The sequence below is a fragment of the Cetorhinus maximus genome, chromosome 5 (genome assembly GCF_964194155.1).
Source record: "Cetorhinus maximus chromosome 5, sCetMax3.hap1.1, whole genome shotgun sequence".
In the NCBI taxonomy this organism is placed as follows: Eukaryota; Metazoa; Chordata; class Chondrichthyes; order Lamniformes; family Cetorhinidae; genus Cetorhinus; species Cetorhinus maximus.
Genome location: NC_135883.1, coordinates 78,190,915 through 78,208,564, shown reverse-complemented (window position 1 = coordinate 78,208,564; position 17,650 = coordinate 78,190,915).

Genomic DNA, 17,650 nt, shown 5'->3' with positions numbered 1-17,650 from the left:
GGACAGTCAAGGTCATTGTTGGCACAGTTGAGGGTGTTGTTGACACAGTTGAGGATGTTGTTGACACAGTTGAGGTTGCTGTTGACACGGTTGATGGTGCTGTAGACACACTTGAGGGTGTTGGTGAAACTGCTGTGGGCGTTGCTGACATAGTTGACGGTGTTGTTGACACAGTTGACGGTTTTGTTGACACATTTGAGGGTGTTGTTGACACAGTTGAGGGTGTTGTTGACACATTTGAGAATGTTGACACAGCTGTGGGTGTTGTTGACACAGTTGAGGGAGTTGTTGACACAGTTGAGAATGTTGATGACACGGTTGATGGTGTTGTTGCCGCAATTGAGGATGTTGTTGACACAGTTGAGGGTGTTGTTGACACGGTTGAGTGTGTTGTTGACACTGCTGTGGGTGTTGCTGGCACAGTTGATGGTGTTGATGACACAGTTGAGGGTGCTGTTAACACGGTTGAGGGTGTGGCTGACACGGTTGAGGGTGTTGTTGACACATGTGAGGGTGTTGTTGACACGGTTGAGTGTGTTGTTGACACTGCTGTGGGTGCTGTTGGCACAGCTGTGGGTGTTGTTGGCACAGCTGTGGGTGTTGGCACAGCTGTGGGTGTTGTTGACACAGTTGATGGTGTTTTTGACACGGTTGAAGGTGTTGTTGACACGGTGAAGGGTGGTGTTGCCACATTAGAGAGTGTTGTTGGGACAGTCAAGGTTGTTGTTGGCACAGTTGAGGGTGTTGTTGACACATTTGGGAATGTTGATACAGCTGTGGGTGCTGTTGACACAGTTGAGGGAGTTGTTGACACAGTTGAGAATGTTGATGACACGTTTGATGGTGTTGTTGCCGCAATTGAGGATGTTGTTGACACAGTTGATGGTGTTGTTGACACGGTTGAGTGTGTTGTTGATACTGCTGTGGGCGTTGCTGGCACAGTTGATGGTGTTGTTGACACAGCTGAGGGTGCTGTTAACACGGTTGAGGGTGTAGCTGACACGGTTGAGGGTGTTGTTGACACATTTGAGGGTGTTGTTGACATGGTTGAGTGTGTTGACACTGCTGTGGGTGTTGATGGCACCATGGAGGGTGTTGTTGGCACAGCTATGGGTGTTTTTGACACAGTTGAGGGTGTGGTTGACACTGCTTTGGGTGTTGCTGGCACAGTTGATGGTGTTGTTGACACGGTTGAGGGTGTTGTTGACACGGTGAAGGGTGGTGTTGACACATTTGAGAGGGTTGTTGACACGGTTGAGGGTGATGTTAATGCAGTTGAGTGTGTTGTTGACACAGTTGAGGGTGTTGTTGACAAGGTTGATGGTGCTGTTGCCACAGTTGAGGGTATTGTTGACACAGCCGTAGGTGTTTTTGACACAACTGTAGGTGTTGACACTGTTGAGGGTATTGTTGACACAGTTGAGGGTGTTGTTGGCACTGCTGTGGGTGTTGTTGGCACAGTTGAGGGTGTTGTTGCCACAGTTGAAGATGTTGTTGACACGGGTGAGGGTGTTGTTGACACGGTTGAGGGTGTTGTTGACACAGCTGTGGGTGATTTTGACAGAGTTGTAGGTGTTGACACAGTTGAGGATGTTGCTGACACTGCTGTGGGTGTTGTTGACACAGCTGCAGATGTTGTTGACACAGTTGAGGGTGTTGTTGACACGGTTGATGGTGCTGTTGCCACAGTTGAGGGTATTGTTGACACAGCCGTAGGTGTTTTTGACACAACTGTAGGTGTTGACACTGTTGAGGGTATTGTTGACACAGTTGAGGGTGTTGTTGACACTGCTGTGGGTGTTGTTGGCACAGTTGAGGGTGTTGTTGACACAGTTGAGGGCGTTTTTGACACAATAGCAGATGTTGATGACACAGTTGAGGGTGTTAATGACAGTGCTGTGGGTGTTGTTGACAAAGGTGAGGGTGTTGTTGACACGGTTGAGATGATTGTTGGCATGGTTGAGGGTGTTGTGGACACAGTTGAGGATGTTGGTGGCACAGATGAGGATGTAGTTGATACTGTTGAGGGTTTTGTTGACACAATTGAGGGTGTTGTTGAGATGGTTGAGTGTGTTATTGACACTGCTGTGGGTGTTGCTGGCACAGTTGATGGTGTTGTTGACGTGGTTGAGGGCGTTGTTGACACTGCTGCGGGTGTTGTTGGCACAGTTGAGGGTGTTGTTGACACAGGTGAGGGTGTTGTTGACACAGTTGAAGATGTTGTTGACACGGGTGAGGGTGTTGTTGACACGGTTGAGGGTGTTGTTGACACAGCTGTGGGTGATTTTGACAGAGTTGTAGGTGTTGACACAGTTGAGGGTGTTGCTGACACTGCTGTGGGTGTTGTTGACACAGCTGCAGATGTTGTTGACACAGTTGAGGGTGTTGTTGACACGGTTGATGGTGCTGTTGCCACAGTTGAGGGTATTGTTGACACAGCCGTAGGTGTTTTTGACACAACTGTAGGTGTTGACACTGTTGAGGGTATTGTTGACACAGTTGAGTGTATTGTTGACACAGTTGAGGGTGTTGTTGACACTGCTGTGGGTGTTGTTGGCACAGTTGAGGGTGTTGTTGACACAGTTGAGAGCGTTTTTGACACAGTAGCAGATGTTGATGACACAGTTGAGGGTGTTAATGACAGTGCTGTGGGTGTTGTTGGCACAGCTGAGGGTGTTGTTGGCACATCTGAGGGTGTTGTTGACACAGTTGAGGGTGTTGTTGACACAGCTGTGGGTGTTGTTGATACAGCTGTGGGTGTTGTTGATACTGTTGAGGGTGATGTTGACATATTTGAGGGTGTTGCTGACACGGTTGAGATGGTTGTTGGCATGGTTGAGGGTGTTGTTGTCATGGTTGAGTATGTTGTTGACACTGCTGTGGGTGTTGCTGGCACAGTTGATGGTGTTGTTGACACGGTTGAGGGTGTTGTTGACAGGGTTGAGGGTGTTGTTGACACAGTTGAGGGAGTTGTTGACACAGTTGAGAATGTTGATGACACGGTTGATGGTGCTGTAGACACACTTGAGGGTGTTGTTGAAACTGCTGTGGGCATTGCTGAAATAGTTGACGGTGTTGTTGACACAGTTGACGGTGTTGTTGACACATTTGAGGGTGTTGTTGACACGGTTGACACGGTTGTTGGTATGGTTGAGAATGTTGGTGAAACTGTTGAGGATGTTTTTGGCACAGATGAGGACATAGTTGACACGGCTGAGTGTGTTGTTGACAAGGTTGAGGATGTTGTTGATACAGCTGTGGGAGTTGTTGACACAGTTGAGGGTGTTGCAGACACAGCTGTGGGTGTTGTTGACACAGTTGAGGGTATAGTTGACTGTGTTGTTGACACTGCTAGGGGTGTTGTTGGCACAGCTGAGGGTGTTGTTGACACAGTTGAGGGTGTTGTTGACACAGTTGAGGGTGTTGTTGACAAGGTTGAGGGTGTTGTTGACACAGTTGAGGGTGTTGTTGACAGTGTTGAAGGTGTTGTTGCCACAGTTGAGGATGTTGTTGACACATTAGAGAGTGTTGGGACAGTCAAGGTCATTGTTGGCACAGTTGAGGGTGTTGTTGACACAGTTGAGGATGTTGTTGACACAGTTGAGGTTGCTGTTGACACGGTTGATGGTGCTGTAGACACACTTGAGGGTGTTGGTGAAACTGCTGTGGGCGTTGCTGACATAGTTGACGGTGTTGTTGACACAGTTGACGGTTTTGTTGACACATTTGAGGGTGTTGTTGACACAGTTGAGGGTGTTGTTGACACATTTGAGAATGTTGACACAGCTGTGGGTGTTGTTGACACAGTTGAGGGAGTTGTTGACACAGTTGAGAATGTTGATGACACGGTTGATGGTGTTGTTGCCGCAATTGAGGATGTTGTTGACACAGTTGAGGGTGTTGTTGACACGGTTGAGTGTGTTGTTGACACTGCTGTGGGTGTTGCTGGCACAGTTGATGGTGTTGATGACACAGTTGAGGGTGCTGTTAACACGGTTGAGGGTGTGGCTGACACGGTTGAGGGTGTTGTTGACACATGTGAGGGTGTTGTTGACACGGTTGAGTGTGTTGTTGACACTGCTGTGGGTGCTGTTGGCACAGCTGTGGGTGTTGTTGGCACAGCTGTGGGTGTTGGCACAGCTGTGGGTGTTGTTGACACAGTTGATGGTGTTTTTGACACGGTTGAAGGTGTTGTTGACACGGTGAAGGGTGGTGTTGCCACATTAGAGAGTGTTGTTGGGACAGTCAAGGTTGTTGTTGGCACAGTTGAGGGTGTTGTTGACACATTTGGGAATGTTGATACAGCTGTGGGTGCTGTTGACACAGTTGAGGGAGTTGTTGACACAGTTGAGAATGTTGATGACACGTTTGATGGTGTTGTTGCCGCAATTGAGGATGTTGTTGACACAGTTGATGGTGTTGTTGACACGGTTGAGTGTGTTGTTGATACTGCTGTGGGCGTTGCTGGCACAGTTGATGGTGTTGTTGACACAGCTGAGGGTGCTGTTAACACGGTTGAGGGTGTAGCTGACACGGTTGAGGGTGTTGTTGACACATTTGAGGGTGTTGTTGACATGGTTGAGTGTGTTGACACTGCTGTGGGTGTTGATGGCACCATGGAGGGTGTTGTTGGCACAGCTATGGGTGTTTTTGACACAGTTGAGGGTGTGGTTGACACTGCTTTGGGTGTTGCTGGCACAGTTGATGGTGTTGTTGACACGGTTGAGGGTGTTGTTGACACGGTGAAGGGTGGTGTTGACACATTTGAGAGGGTTGTTGACACGGTTGAGGGTGATGTTAATGCAGTTGAGTGTGTTGTTGACACAGTTGAGGGTGTTGTTGACAAGGTTGATGGTGCTGTTGCCACAGCTGAGGGTATTGTTGACACAGCCGTAGGTGTTTTTGACACAACTGTAGGTGTTGACACTGTTGAGGGTATTGTTGACACAGTTGAGGGTGTTGTTGGCACTGCTGTGGGTGTTGTTGGCACAGTTGAGGGTGTTGTTGCCACAGTTGAAGATGTTGTTGACACGGGTGAGGGTGTTGTTGACACGGTTGAGGGTGTTGTTGACACAGCTGTGGGTGATTTTGACAGAGTTGTAGGTGTTGACACAGTTGAGGATGTTGCTGACACTGCTGTGGGTGTTGTTGACACAGCTGCAGATGTTGTTGACACAGTTGAGGGTGTTGTTGACACGGTTGATGGTGCTGTTGCCACAGTTGAGGGTATTGTTGACACAGCCGTAGGTGTTTTTGACACAACTGTAGGTGTTGACACTGTTGAGGGTATTGTTGACACAGTTGAGGGTGTTGTTGACACTGCTGTGGGTGTTGTTGGCACAGTTGAGGGTGTTGTTGACACAGTTGAGGGCGTTTTTGACACAATAGCAGATGTTGATGACACAGTTGAGGGTGTTAATGACAGTGCTGTGGGTGTTGTTGACAAAGGTGAGGGTGTTGTTGACACGGTTGAGATGATTGTTGGCATGGTTGAGGGTGTTGTGGACACAGTTGAGGATGTTGGTGGCACAGATGAGGATGTAGTTGATACTGTTGAGGGTTTTGTTGACACAATTGAGGGTGTTGTTGAGATGGTTGAGTGTGTTATTGACACTGCTGTGGGTGTTGCTGGCACAGTTGATGGTGTTGTTGACGTGGTTGAGGGCGTTGTTGACACTGCTGCGGGTGTTGTTGGCACAGTTGAGGGTGTTGTTGACACAGGTGAGGGTGTTGTTGACACAGTTGAAGATGTTGTTGACACGGGTGAGGGTGTTGTTGACACGGTTGAGGGTGTTGTTGACACAGCTGTGGGTGATTTTGACAGAGTTGTAGGTGTTGACACAGTTGAGGGTGTTGCTGACACTGCTGTGGGTGTTGTTGACACAGCTGCAGATGTTGTTGACACAGTTGAGGGTGTTGTTGACACGGTTGATGGTGCTGTTGCCACAGTTGAGGGTATTGTTGACACAGCCGTAGGTGTTTTTGACACAACTGTAGGTGTTGACACTGTTGAGGGTATTGTTGACACAGTTGAGTGTATTGTTGACACAGTTGAGGGTGTTGTTGACACTGCTGTGGGTGTTGTTGGCACAGTTGAGGGTGTTGTTGACACAGTTGAGAGCGTTTTTGACACAGTAGCAGATGTTGATGACACAGTTGAGGGTGTTAATGACAGTGCTGTGGGTGTTGTTGGCACAGCTGAGGGTGTTGTTGGCACATCTGAGGGTGTTGTTGACACAGTTGAGGGTGTTGTTGACACAGCTGTGGGTGTTGTTGATACAGCTGTGGGTGTTGTTGATACTGTTGAGGGTGATGTTGACATATTTGAGGGTGTTGCTGACACGGTTGAGATGGTTGTTGGCATGGTTGAGGGTGTTGTTGTCATGGTTGAGTATGTTGTTGACTCTGCTGTGGGTGTTGCTGGCACAGTTGATGGTGTTGTTGACACGGTTGAGGGTGTTGTTGACAGGGTTGAGGGTGTTGTTGACACAGTTGAGGGAGTTGTTGACACAGTTGAGAATGTTGATGACACGGTTGATGGTGCTGTAGACACACTTGAGGGTGTTGTTGAAACTGCTGTGGGCATTGCTGAAATAGTTGACGGTGTTGTTGACACAGTTGACGGTGTTGTTGACACATTTGAGGGTGTTGTTGACACGGTTGACACGGTTGTTGGTATGGTTGAGAATGTTGGTGAAACTGTTGAGGATGTTTTTGGCACAGATGAGGACATAGTTGACACGGCTGAGTGTGTTGTTGACAAGGTTGAGGATGTTGTTGATACAGCTGTGGGAGTTGTTGACACAGTTGAGGGTGTTGCAGACACAGCTGTGGGTGTTGTTGACACAGTTGAGGGTATAGTTGACTGTGTTGTTGACACTGCTAGGGGTGTTGTTGGCACAGCTGAGGGTGTTGTTGACACAGTTGAGGGTGTTGTTGACACAGTTGAGGGTGTTGTTGACAAGGTTGAGGGTGTTGTTGACACAGTTGAGGGTGTTGTTGACAGTGTTGAAGGTGTTGTTGCCACAGTTGAGGATGTTGTTGACACATTAGAGAGTGTTGGGACAGTCAAGGTCATTGTTGGCACAGTTGAGGGTGTTGTTGACACAGTTGAGGATGTTGTTGACACAGTTGAGGTTGCTGTTGACACGGTTGATGGTGCTGTAGACACACTTGAGGGTGTTGGTGAAACTGCTGTGGGCGTTGCTGACATAGTTGACGGTGTTGTTGACACAGTTGACGGTTTTGTTGACACATTTGAGGGTGTTGTTGACACAGTTGAGGGTGTTGTTGACACATTTGAGAATGTTGACACAGCTGTGGGTGTTGTTGACACAGTTGAGGGAGTTGTTGACACAGTTGAGAATGTTGATGACACGGTTGATGGTGTTGTTGCCGCAATTGAGGATGTTGTTGACACAGTTGAGGGTGTTGTTGACACGGTTGAGTGTGTTGTTGACACTGCTGTGGGTGTTGCTGGCACAGTTGATGGTGTTGATGACACAGTTGAGGGTGCTGTTAACACGGTTGAGGGTGTGGCTGACACGGTTGAGGGTGTTGTTGACACATGTGAGGGTGTTGTTGACACGGTTGAGTGTGTTGTTGACACTGCTGTGGGTGCTGTTGGCACAGCTGTGGGTGTTGTTGGCACAGCTGTGGGTGTTGGCACAGCTGTGGGTGTTGTTGACACAGTTGATGGTGTTTTTGACACGGTTGAAGGTGTTGTTGACACGGTGAAGGGTGGTGTTGCCACATTAGAGAGTGTTGTTGGGACAGTCAAGGTTGTTGTTGGCACAGTTGAGGGTGTTGTTGACACATTTGGGAATGTTGATACAGCTGTGGGTGCTGTTGACACAGTTGAGGGAGTTGTTGACACAGTTGAGAATGTTGATGACACGTTTGATGGTGTTGTTGCCGCAATTGAGGATGTTGTTGACACAGTTGATGGTGTTGTTGACACGGTTGAGTGTGTTGTTGATACTGCTGTGGGCGTTGCTGGCACAGTTGATGGTGTTGTTGACACAGCTGAGGGTGCTGTTAACACGGTTGAGGGTGTAGCTGACACGGTTGAGGGTGTTGTTGACACATTTGAGGGTGTTGTTGACATGGTTGAGTGTGTTGACACTGCTGTGGGTGTTGATGGCACCATGGAGGGTGTTGTTGGCACAGCTATGGGTGTTTTTGACACAGTTGAGGGTGTGGTTGACACTGCTTTGGGTGTTGCTGGCACAGTTGATGGTGTTGTTGACACGGTTGAGGGTGTTGTTGACACGGTGAAGGGTGGTGTTGACACATTTGAGAGGGTTGTTGACACGGTTGAGGGTGATGTTAATGCAGTTGAGTGTGTTGTTGACACAGTTGAGGGTGTTGTTGACAAGGTTGATGGTGCTGTTGCCACAGTTGAGGGTATTGTTGACACAGCCGTAGGTGTTTTTGACACAACTGTAGGTGTTGACACTGTTGAGGGTATTGTTGACACAGTTGAGGGTGTTGTTGGCACTGCTGTGGGTGTTGTTGGCACAGTTGAGGGTGTTGTTGCCACAGTTGAAGATGTTGTTGACACGGGTGAGGGTGTTGTTGACACGGTTGAGGGTGTTGTTGACACAGCTGTGGGTGATTTTGACAGAGTTGTAGGTGTTGACACAGTTGAGGATGTTGCTGACACTGCTGTGGGTGTTGTTGACACAGCTGCAGATGTTGTTGACACAGTTGAGGGTGTTGTTGACACGGTTGATGGTGCTGTTGCCACAGTTGAGGGTATTGTTGACACAGCCGTAGGTGTTTTTGACACAACTGTAGGTGTTGACACTGTTGAGGGTATTGTTGACACAGTTGAGGGTGTTGTTGACACTGCTGTGGGTGTTGTTGGCACAGTTGAGGGTGTTGTTGACACAGTTGAGGGCGTTTTTGACACAATAGCAGATGTTGATGACACAGTTGAGGGTGTTAATGACAGTGCTGTGGGTGTTGTTGACAAAGGTGAGGGTGTTGTTGACACGGTTGAGATGATTGTTGGCATGGTTGAGGGTGTTGTGGACACAGTTGAGGATGTTGGTGGCACAGATGAGGATGTAGTTGATACTGTTGAGGGTTTTGTTGACACAATTGAGGGTGTTGTTGAGATGGTTGAGTGTGTTATTGACACTGCTGTGGGTGTTGCTGGCACAGTTGATGGTGTTGTTGACGTGGTTGAGGGCGTTGTTGACACTGCTGCGGGTGTTGTTGGCACAGTTGAGGGTGTTGTTGACACAGGTGAGGGTGTTGTTGACACAGTTGAAGATGTTGTTGACACGGGTGAGGGTGTTGTTGACACGGTTGAGGGTGTTGTTGACACAGCTGTGGGTGATTTTGACAGAGTTGTAGGTGTTGACACAGTTGAGGGTGTTGCTGACACTGCTGTGGGTGTTGTTGACACAGCTGCAGATGTTGTTGACACAGTTGAGGGTGTTGTTGACACGGTTGATGGTGCTGTTGCCACAGTTGAGGGTATTGTTGACACAGCCGTAGGTGTTTTTGACACAACTGTAGGTGTTGACACTGTTGAGGGTATTGTTGACACAGTTGAGTGTATTGTTGACACAGTTGAGGGTGTTGTTGACACTGCTGTGGGTGTTGTTGGCACAGTTGAGGGTGTTGTTGACACAGTTGAGAGCGTTTTTGACACAGTAGCAGATGTTGATGACACAGTTGAGGGTGTTAATGACAGTGCTGTGGGTGTTGTTGGCACAGCTGAGGGTGTTGTTGGCACATCTGAGGGTGTTGTTGACACAGTTGAGGGTGTTGTTGACACAGCTGTGGGTGTTGTTGATAAAGGTGAGGGTGTTGTTGACACGGTTGAGATGATTGTTGGCATGGTTGAGGGTGTTGCGGACACAGTTGAGGATGTTGTTGGCACAGATGAGGATGTATTTGATACTGTTGAGGGTTTTGTTGACACAATTGAGGGTGTTGTTGACACGGTTGAGTGTGTTATTGACACTGCTGTGGGTGTTGCTGGCACAGTTGATGGTGTTGTTGACACGGTTGAGGGCGTTGTTGACACTGCTGCGGGTGTTGTTGGCACAGTTGAGGGTGTTGTTGACACAGGCGAGGGTGTTGCTGACACAGTTGAAGATGTTGTTGACACGGGTGAGGGTGTTGTTGACACTGCTGTGGGTGTTGTTGACACACTTGAAGGTGGTGATGACACAGCTGAGAGTGTTGTTGCCATGTTTGATGGGGTTGTTGACAGAGTCGAGGGTGTTGTTGACACAGTTGATGGTGATGTTGACACGGTTGAGGGTGTCGTTGACACTGCTGTGGGTGTTGTTGGCACAGCTGTGGGTGTTGTTGGCACAGCTGTGGGTGTTGTTGGCACAGCTGTGGGTGTTGACACAGTTGATGGTGTTTTTGACACGGTTGAAGGTGTTGTTGACACGGTGAAGGGTGGTGTTGCCACATTAGAGAGTGTTGTTGGGACAGTCAAGGTTGTTGTTGGCACAGTTGAGGGTGTTGTTGACACATTTGGGAATGTTGACACAGCTGTGGGTGCTGTTGACACAGTTGAGGGAGTTGTTGACACAGTTGAGAATGTTGATGACACGTTTGATGGTGTTGTTGCCGCAATTGAGGATGTTGTTGACACAGTTGATGGTGTTGTTGACACGGTTGAGTGTGTTGTTGATACTGCTGTGGGCGTTGCTGGCACAGTTGGTGGTGTTGTTGACACAGCTGAGGGTGCTGTTAACACGGTTGAGGGTGTAGCTGACACGGTTGAGGGTGTTGTTGACACATTTGAGGGTGTTGTTGACATGGTTGAGTGTGTTGACACTGCTGTAGGTGTTGATGGCACCATGGAGGGTGTTGTTGGCACAGCTATGGGTGTTTTTGACACAGTTGAGGGTGTGGTTGACACTGCTTTGGGTGTTGCTGGCACAGTTGATGGTGTTGTTGACACGGTTGAGGGTGTTGTTGACACGGTGAAGGGTGGTGTTGACACATTTGAGAGGGTTGTTGACACGGTTGAGGGTGATGTTAATGCAGTTGAGTGTGTTGTTGACACAGTTGAGGGTGTTGTTGACACTGATGTTGGTGTTGTTGACACGGTTAAGGGTGTTGTTGACACTGCAGTGGGCGTCGCTGACGTAGTTGAGGGTGTTGTTGACACAGTTGATGGTGTTGTTGACACATTTGGGAGTGTTGTTGACATGGGAGAGGGTGTTGTTGACACATTTGAGGGTGTTGTTGACACGGTTGACACGGTTGTTGGTATGGTTGAGAATGTTGGTGGAACTGTTGAGGATGTTTTTGGCACAGATGAGGACGTAGTTGACACGGTTGAGTGTGTTGTTGCCAAGGTTGCGGGTGTTGTTGATACAGCTGTGGGTGTTGTTGACACTGTTGAGGGTGGTGTTGACATATTTGAGGGTGTTGCTGACACGGTTGAGATGGTTGTTGGCATGGTTGAGGGTGTTGTTGTCATGGTTGAGTATGTTGTTGACACTGCTGTGGGTGTTGCTGGCACAGTTGATGGTGTTGTTGACACGGTTGAGGGTGTTGTTGACAAGGTTGAGGGTGTTGTTGACACATTTGAGGGAGTTGTTGACACAGTTGAGAATGTTGATGACACGGTTGATGGTGTTGTTGCCGCAATTGAGGATGTTGTTGACACAGTTGAGGGTGTTGTTGACACGGTTGAGTGTGTTGTTGACACTGCTGTGGGTGTTGCTGGCACAGTTGATGGTGTTGATGACACAGTTGAGGGTGCTGTTAACACGGTTGAGGGTGTGGCTGACACGGTTGAGGGTGTTGTTGACACATGTGAGGGTGTTGTTGACACGGTTGAGTGTGTTGTTGACACTGCTGTGGGTGCTGTTGGCACAGCTGTGGGTGTTGTTGGCACAGCTGTGGGTGTTGGCACAGCTGTGGGTGTTGTTGACACAGTTGATGGTGTTTTTGACACGGTTGAAGGTGTTGTTGACACGGTGAAGGGTGGTGTTGCCACATTAGAGAGTGTTGTTGGGACAGTCAAGGTTGTTGTTGGCACAGTTGAGGGTGTTGTTGACACATTTGGGAATGTTGACACAGCTGTGGGTGTTGTTGACACAGCTGTGGGTGTTGTTGACACTGATGTTGGTGTTGTTGACACTGCAGTGGGCGTTGCTGACGTAGTTGAGGGTGTTGTTGACACAGTTGATGGTGTTGTTGACACATTTGGGAGTGTTGTTGACATGGGAGAGGGTGTTGTTGACACATTTGAGGGCGTTGTTGACACGGTTGACACGGTTGTTGGTATGGTTGAGAATGTTGGTGGAACTGTTGAGGATGTTTTTGGCACAGATGAGGACGTAGTTGACACGGTTGAGTGTGTTGTTGACAAGGTTGCGGGTGTTGTTGATACAGCTGTGGGTGTTGTTGACACTGTTGAGGGTGGTGTTGACATATTTGAGGGTGTTGCTGACACGGTTGAGATGGTTGTTGGCATGGTTGAGGGTGTTGTTGTCATGGTTGAGTATGTGGTTGACACTGCTGTGGGTGTTGCTGGCACAGTTGATGGTGTTGTTGACACATTTGGGAGTGTTGTTGACATGGGAGAGGGTGTTGTTGACACATTTGAGGGTGTTGTTGACACGGTTGACACGGTTGTTGGTATGGTTGAGAATGTTGGTGGAACTGTTGAGGATGTTTTTGGCACAGATGAGGACGTAGTTGACACGGTTGAGTGTGTTGTTGACAAGGTTGCGGGTGTTGTTGATACAGCTGTGGGTGTTGTTGACACTGTTGAGGGTGGTGTTGACATATTTGAGGGTGTTGCTGACACGGTTGAGATGGTTGTTGGCATGGTTGAGGGTGTTGTTGTCATGGTTGAGTATGTTGTTGACACTGCTGTGGGTGTTGCTGGCACAGTTGATGGTGTTGTTGACACGGTTGAGGGTGTTGTTGACAAGGTTGAGGGTGTTGTTGGCACAGTTGAGGGAGTTGTTGACACAGTTGTGGGAGTTGTTGACACAGTTGAGAATGTTGATGACACGGTTGATGGTGTTGTTGCCGCAATTGAGGATGTTGTTGACACAGTTGATGGTGTTGTTGACACGGTTGAGGGTGTTGTTGACAGGGTTGAGGGTGTTGTTGACACAGTTGAGAATGTTGATGACACGGTTGATGGTGTTGTTGCCACAATTGAGGATGTTGTTGACACAGTTGAGGGTGTTGTTGACATGGTTGAGTGTGTTGTTGACACTGCTGTGGGTGTTGCTGGCACAGATGATGGTGTTGATGACACAGTTGAGGGTGCTGTTAACACGGTTGAGGGTGTGGCTGACACGGTCGAGGGTGTTGTTGACACATTTGAGGGTGTTGTTGACACGGTTGAGTGTATTGTTGACACTGCTGTGGGTGCTGTTGGCACAGCTGTGGGTGTTGGCACAGCTGTGGGTGTTGTTGGCACAGCTGTGGGTGTTGTTGACACAGTTGATGGTGTTTTTGACACGGTTGAAGGTGTTGTTGACACGGTGAAGGGTGGTGTTGCCACATTAGAGAGTGTTGTTGGGACAGTCAAGGTTGTTGTTGGCACAGTTGAGGGTGTTGTTGACACATTTGGGAATGTTGACACAGCTGTGGGTGTTGTTGACACAGCTGTGGGTGTTGTTGACACAGTTGAGGGTGTTGTTGACACAGTTGACTGTGTTGTTGACACAGTTGACTGTGTTGTTGACACATTTGAGGGTGTTGCTGACACATTTGAGGGTGTTGTTGACACATTTGAGGGTGTTGTTGACACAGTTGAGGGTGTTATTGACACATTTGGGAATGTTGACACAGCTGTGGGTGTTGTTGACACAGTTGAGAATGTTGATGACATGGTTGATGGTGTTGTTGGCGCAGTGGAGGATGTTCTTGACACAGTTGAGGGTGTTGTTGACACGGTTGAGTGTGTTGTTGACATTGCTGTGGGTGTTTCTGGCACAGTTGATGGTGTTGTTGACACAGCTGTGGGTGTTGTTGACACAGTTGAGGGTGTTTTTGACACGGTTGAGTGTGTTGTTGATACTGCTTTGGGTGTTGCTGGTACAGTTGATGGTGTTGTTGACACGGTTGAGGGTGTTATTGACACGGTTGAGGGTGTTGTTGAAACAGTTGAGGGTGTTGTTGCCAGTGTTGAAGGTGTTGTTGCCACAGCTGAGGATGTTGTTGACACATTAGAGAGTGTTGGGACAGTCAAGGTCATTGTTGGCACAGTTGAGGGTGTTGTTGACACAGTTGAGGGTGTTGTTGACACAGTTGAGGATGTTGTTGACACAGTTGAGCTTGCTGTTGACACGGTTGATGGTGCTGTAGACACGCTTGAGGGTGTTGTTGAAACTGCTGTGGGCGTTGGTGATATAGTTGACGGTGTTGTTGACATAGTTGACGGTGTTGTTGACACATTTGAGGGTGTTGTTGACACGGTTGTTGGTATGGTTGAGAATGTTGGTGAAACTGTTGAGGATGTTTTTGGCACAGATGAGGATGTAGTTGACATGGTTGAGTGTGTTGTTGACAAGGTTGAGGGTGTTGTTGATACAGCTGTGGGTGTTGTTGACACAGTTGAGGGTATAGTTGACTGTGTTGTTGACACTGCTATGGGTGTTGTTGGCACAGCTGAGGGTGTTGTTGACACGGTTGAGAGTGTTATTGACAAGGTTGAGGGTGTTATTGATACAGCTGTGGGTGTTGTTGACACAGTTGAGGGTGTTGTAGACACAGTTGAGAATATTGATGACACGGTTGATGGTGTTGTTGCCACAGTTGAGGATATTGTTGACACTGTTGCGGGTGGTGTTGACACATTTGAGGGTGTTGCTGATACGGTTGAGATGGTTGTTGGCATGGTTGAGGGTGTTGTTGTCATGGTTGAGTATGTTGTTGACACTGCTGTGGGTGTTGCTGGCACAATTGAGGGTGTTGTTGACAAGGTTGAGGGTGTTGTTGACAAGGTTGAGGGTGTTGTTGACACAGTTGAGGGTGTTGTTGATACAGTTGAAGGTGTTGGTGCCACAGTTGAGGATGCTGTTGACACAGTTGAGGTTGCTGTTGACACGGTTGATGGTGCTGTAGACACACTTGAGGGTGTTGGTGAAACTGCTGTGGGCGTTGCTGACATAGTTGACGGTGTTGTTGACACAGTTGAGGGTGTTGTTGACACATTTGAGGGTGTTGTTGACACAGTTGAGGGTGTTGTTGACACATTTGAGAATGTTGATACAGCTGTGGGTGTTGTTGACACAGTTGAGGGAGTTGTTGACACAGTTGAGAATGTTGATGACATGGTTGATGGTGTTGTTGCCGCAATTGAGGGTGTTGTTGACACGGTTGATTGTGTTGTTGACACTGCTGTGGGCGTTGCTGACACAGTTGATGGTGTTGTTGACAGAGTTGAGGGTGCTGTTAACACGTTTGAGGGTATAGCTGACACGGTTGAGGGTGTTGTTGACACATTTGAGGGTGTTGTTGACATGGTTGAGTGTGTTGTTGACACTGCTGTGGGTGTTGATGGCACAGTGGAGGGTGTTGTTGGCACAGCTGTAGGTGTTTTTGACACAGTTGAGGGTGTTTCTGACACGGTTGAGTGTGTTGTTGATACTGCTTTGGGTGTTGCTGGCACAGTTGATGGTGTTGTTGACACGGTTGAGGGTGTTATTGACACGGTTGAGGGTGTTGTTGAAACAGTTGAGGGTGTTGTTGCCAGTGTTGAAGTTGTTGTTGCCACAGTTGAGGATGTTGTTGACACATTAGAGAGTGTTGGGACAGTCAAGGTCATTGTTGGCACAGTTGAGGGTGTTGTTGACACAGTTGAGGGGGTTGTTGACACAGTTGAGGATGTTGTTGACACAGTTGAGGTTGCTGTTGACACAGTTGATGGTGCTGTAGACACGCTTGAGGGTGTTGTTGAAACTGCTGTGGGCGTTGGTGATATAGTTGACGGTGTTTTTGACACAGTTGACGGTGTTGTTGACACATTTGAGGGTGTTGTTGACACGGTTGTTGGTATGGTTGAGAATGTGGGTGAAACTGTTGAGGATATTTTTGGCACAGATGAGGATGTAGTTGACATGGTTGAGTGTGTTGTTGACAAGGTTGAGGGTGTTGTTGATACAGCTGTGGGTGTTGTTGACACAGTTGAGGGTATAGTTGACTGTGTTGTTGACACTGCTATGGGTGTTGTTGGCACAGCTGAGGGTGTTGTTGACACGGTTGAGAGTGTTGTTGACAAGGTTGAGGGTGTTATTGATACAGCTGTGGGTGTTGTTGACACAGTTGAGGGTGTTGTAGACACAGTTGAGAATATTGATGACACGGTTGATGGTGTTGTTGCCACAGTTGAGGATATTGTTGACACTGTTGCGGGTGGTGTTGACACATTTGAGGGTGTTGCTGATACGGTTGAGATGGTTGTTGGCATGGTTGAGGGTGTTGTTGACACTGCTGTGGGTGTTGATGGCACAGTGGAGGGTGTTGTTGGCACAGCTGTAGGTGTTTTTGACACAGTTGAGGGTGTTTTTGACATGGTTGAGGGTGTGGTTGACATGGTGAAGGGTGGTGTTGACATATTTGAGAGGATTGTTGACACGGTTGAGGGTGTGGTTAATGCAGTTGAGTGTGTTGTTGACACAGTTGAGGGTGTTGTTGACACTGATGTTGGTGTTGTTGACACGGTTGAGGGTATTGTTGACACTGCAGTGGGCGTTGCTGACGTAGTTGAGGATGTTGTTGACACAGTTGATGGTGTTGTTGACACATTTAGGAGTGTTGTTGACATGGGAGAGGGTGTTGGTGACACATTTGAGGGTGTTGTTGACACGGTTGTTGGTATGGTTGAGAATGTTGGTGAAACTGTTGAGGATGTTTTTGGCACAGATGAGGACGTAGTTGACATGGTTGAGTGCGTTGTTGACAAGGTTGAGGGTGTTGTTGATACAGCTGTGGGTGTTGTTGACACTGTTGAGGGTGGTGTTGACACATTTGAGGGTGTTGCTGACACGGTTGAGATGGTTGTTGGCGTGGTTGAGGGTGTTATTGTCATAGATGAGTATGTTGTTGACACTGCTGTGGGTGTTGCTGGCACAGTTGATGGTGTTGTTGACACTGTTGAGGGTGTTGTTGACAAGGTTGAGGGTGTTGTTGACACAGTTGAGGGAGTTGTTGACACAGTTGAGAATGTTGATGACACGGTTGAGGGTGCTGTTAACACGGTTGAGGGTGTGGCTGACACGGATGAGGGTGTTGTTGACACATTTGAGGGTGTTGTTGACACGGTTGATTGTGTTGTTGACACTGCTGTGGGTGCTGGTGGCACAGTGAAGGGTGTTGTTGGCACAGCTGTGGGTGTTGTTGGCACAGCTGTGGGTGTTGTTGGCACAGCTGTGGGTGTTGTTGACATGGTTGATGGTGTTGTTGACACGGTGAAGAATGGTGTTGACACATTAGTGAGTGTTGTTGGGACAGTCAAGGTTGTTGTTGGCACAGTTGAGGGTGTTGTTGACACATTTGGAAATGTTGACACAGCTGTGGGTGTTGTTGACACAGTGGACGGTGTTATTGACACAGTTGACGGTGTTGTTAACACAGTTGACTTTGTTGTTGACACATTTGAGGGTGTTGTTGACACATTTGAGGATGTTGCTGACACATT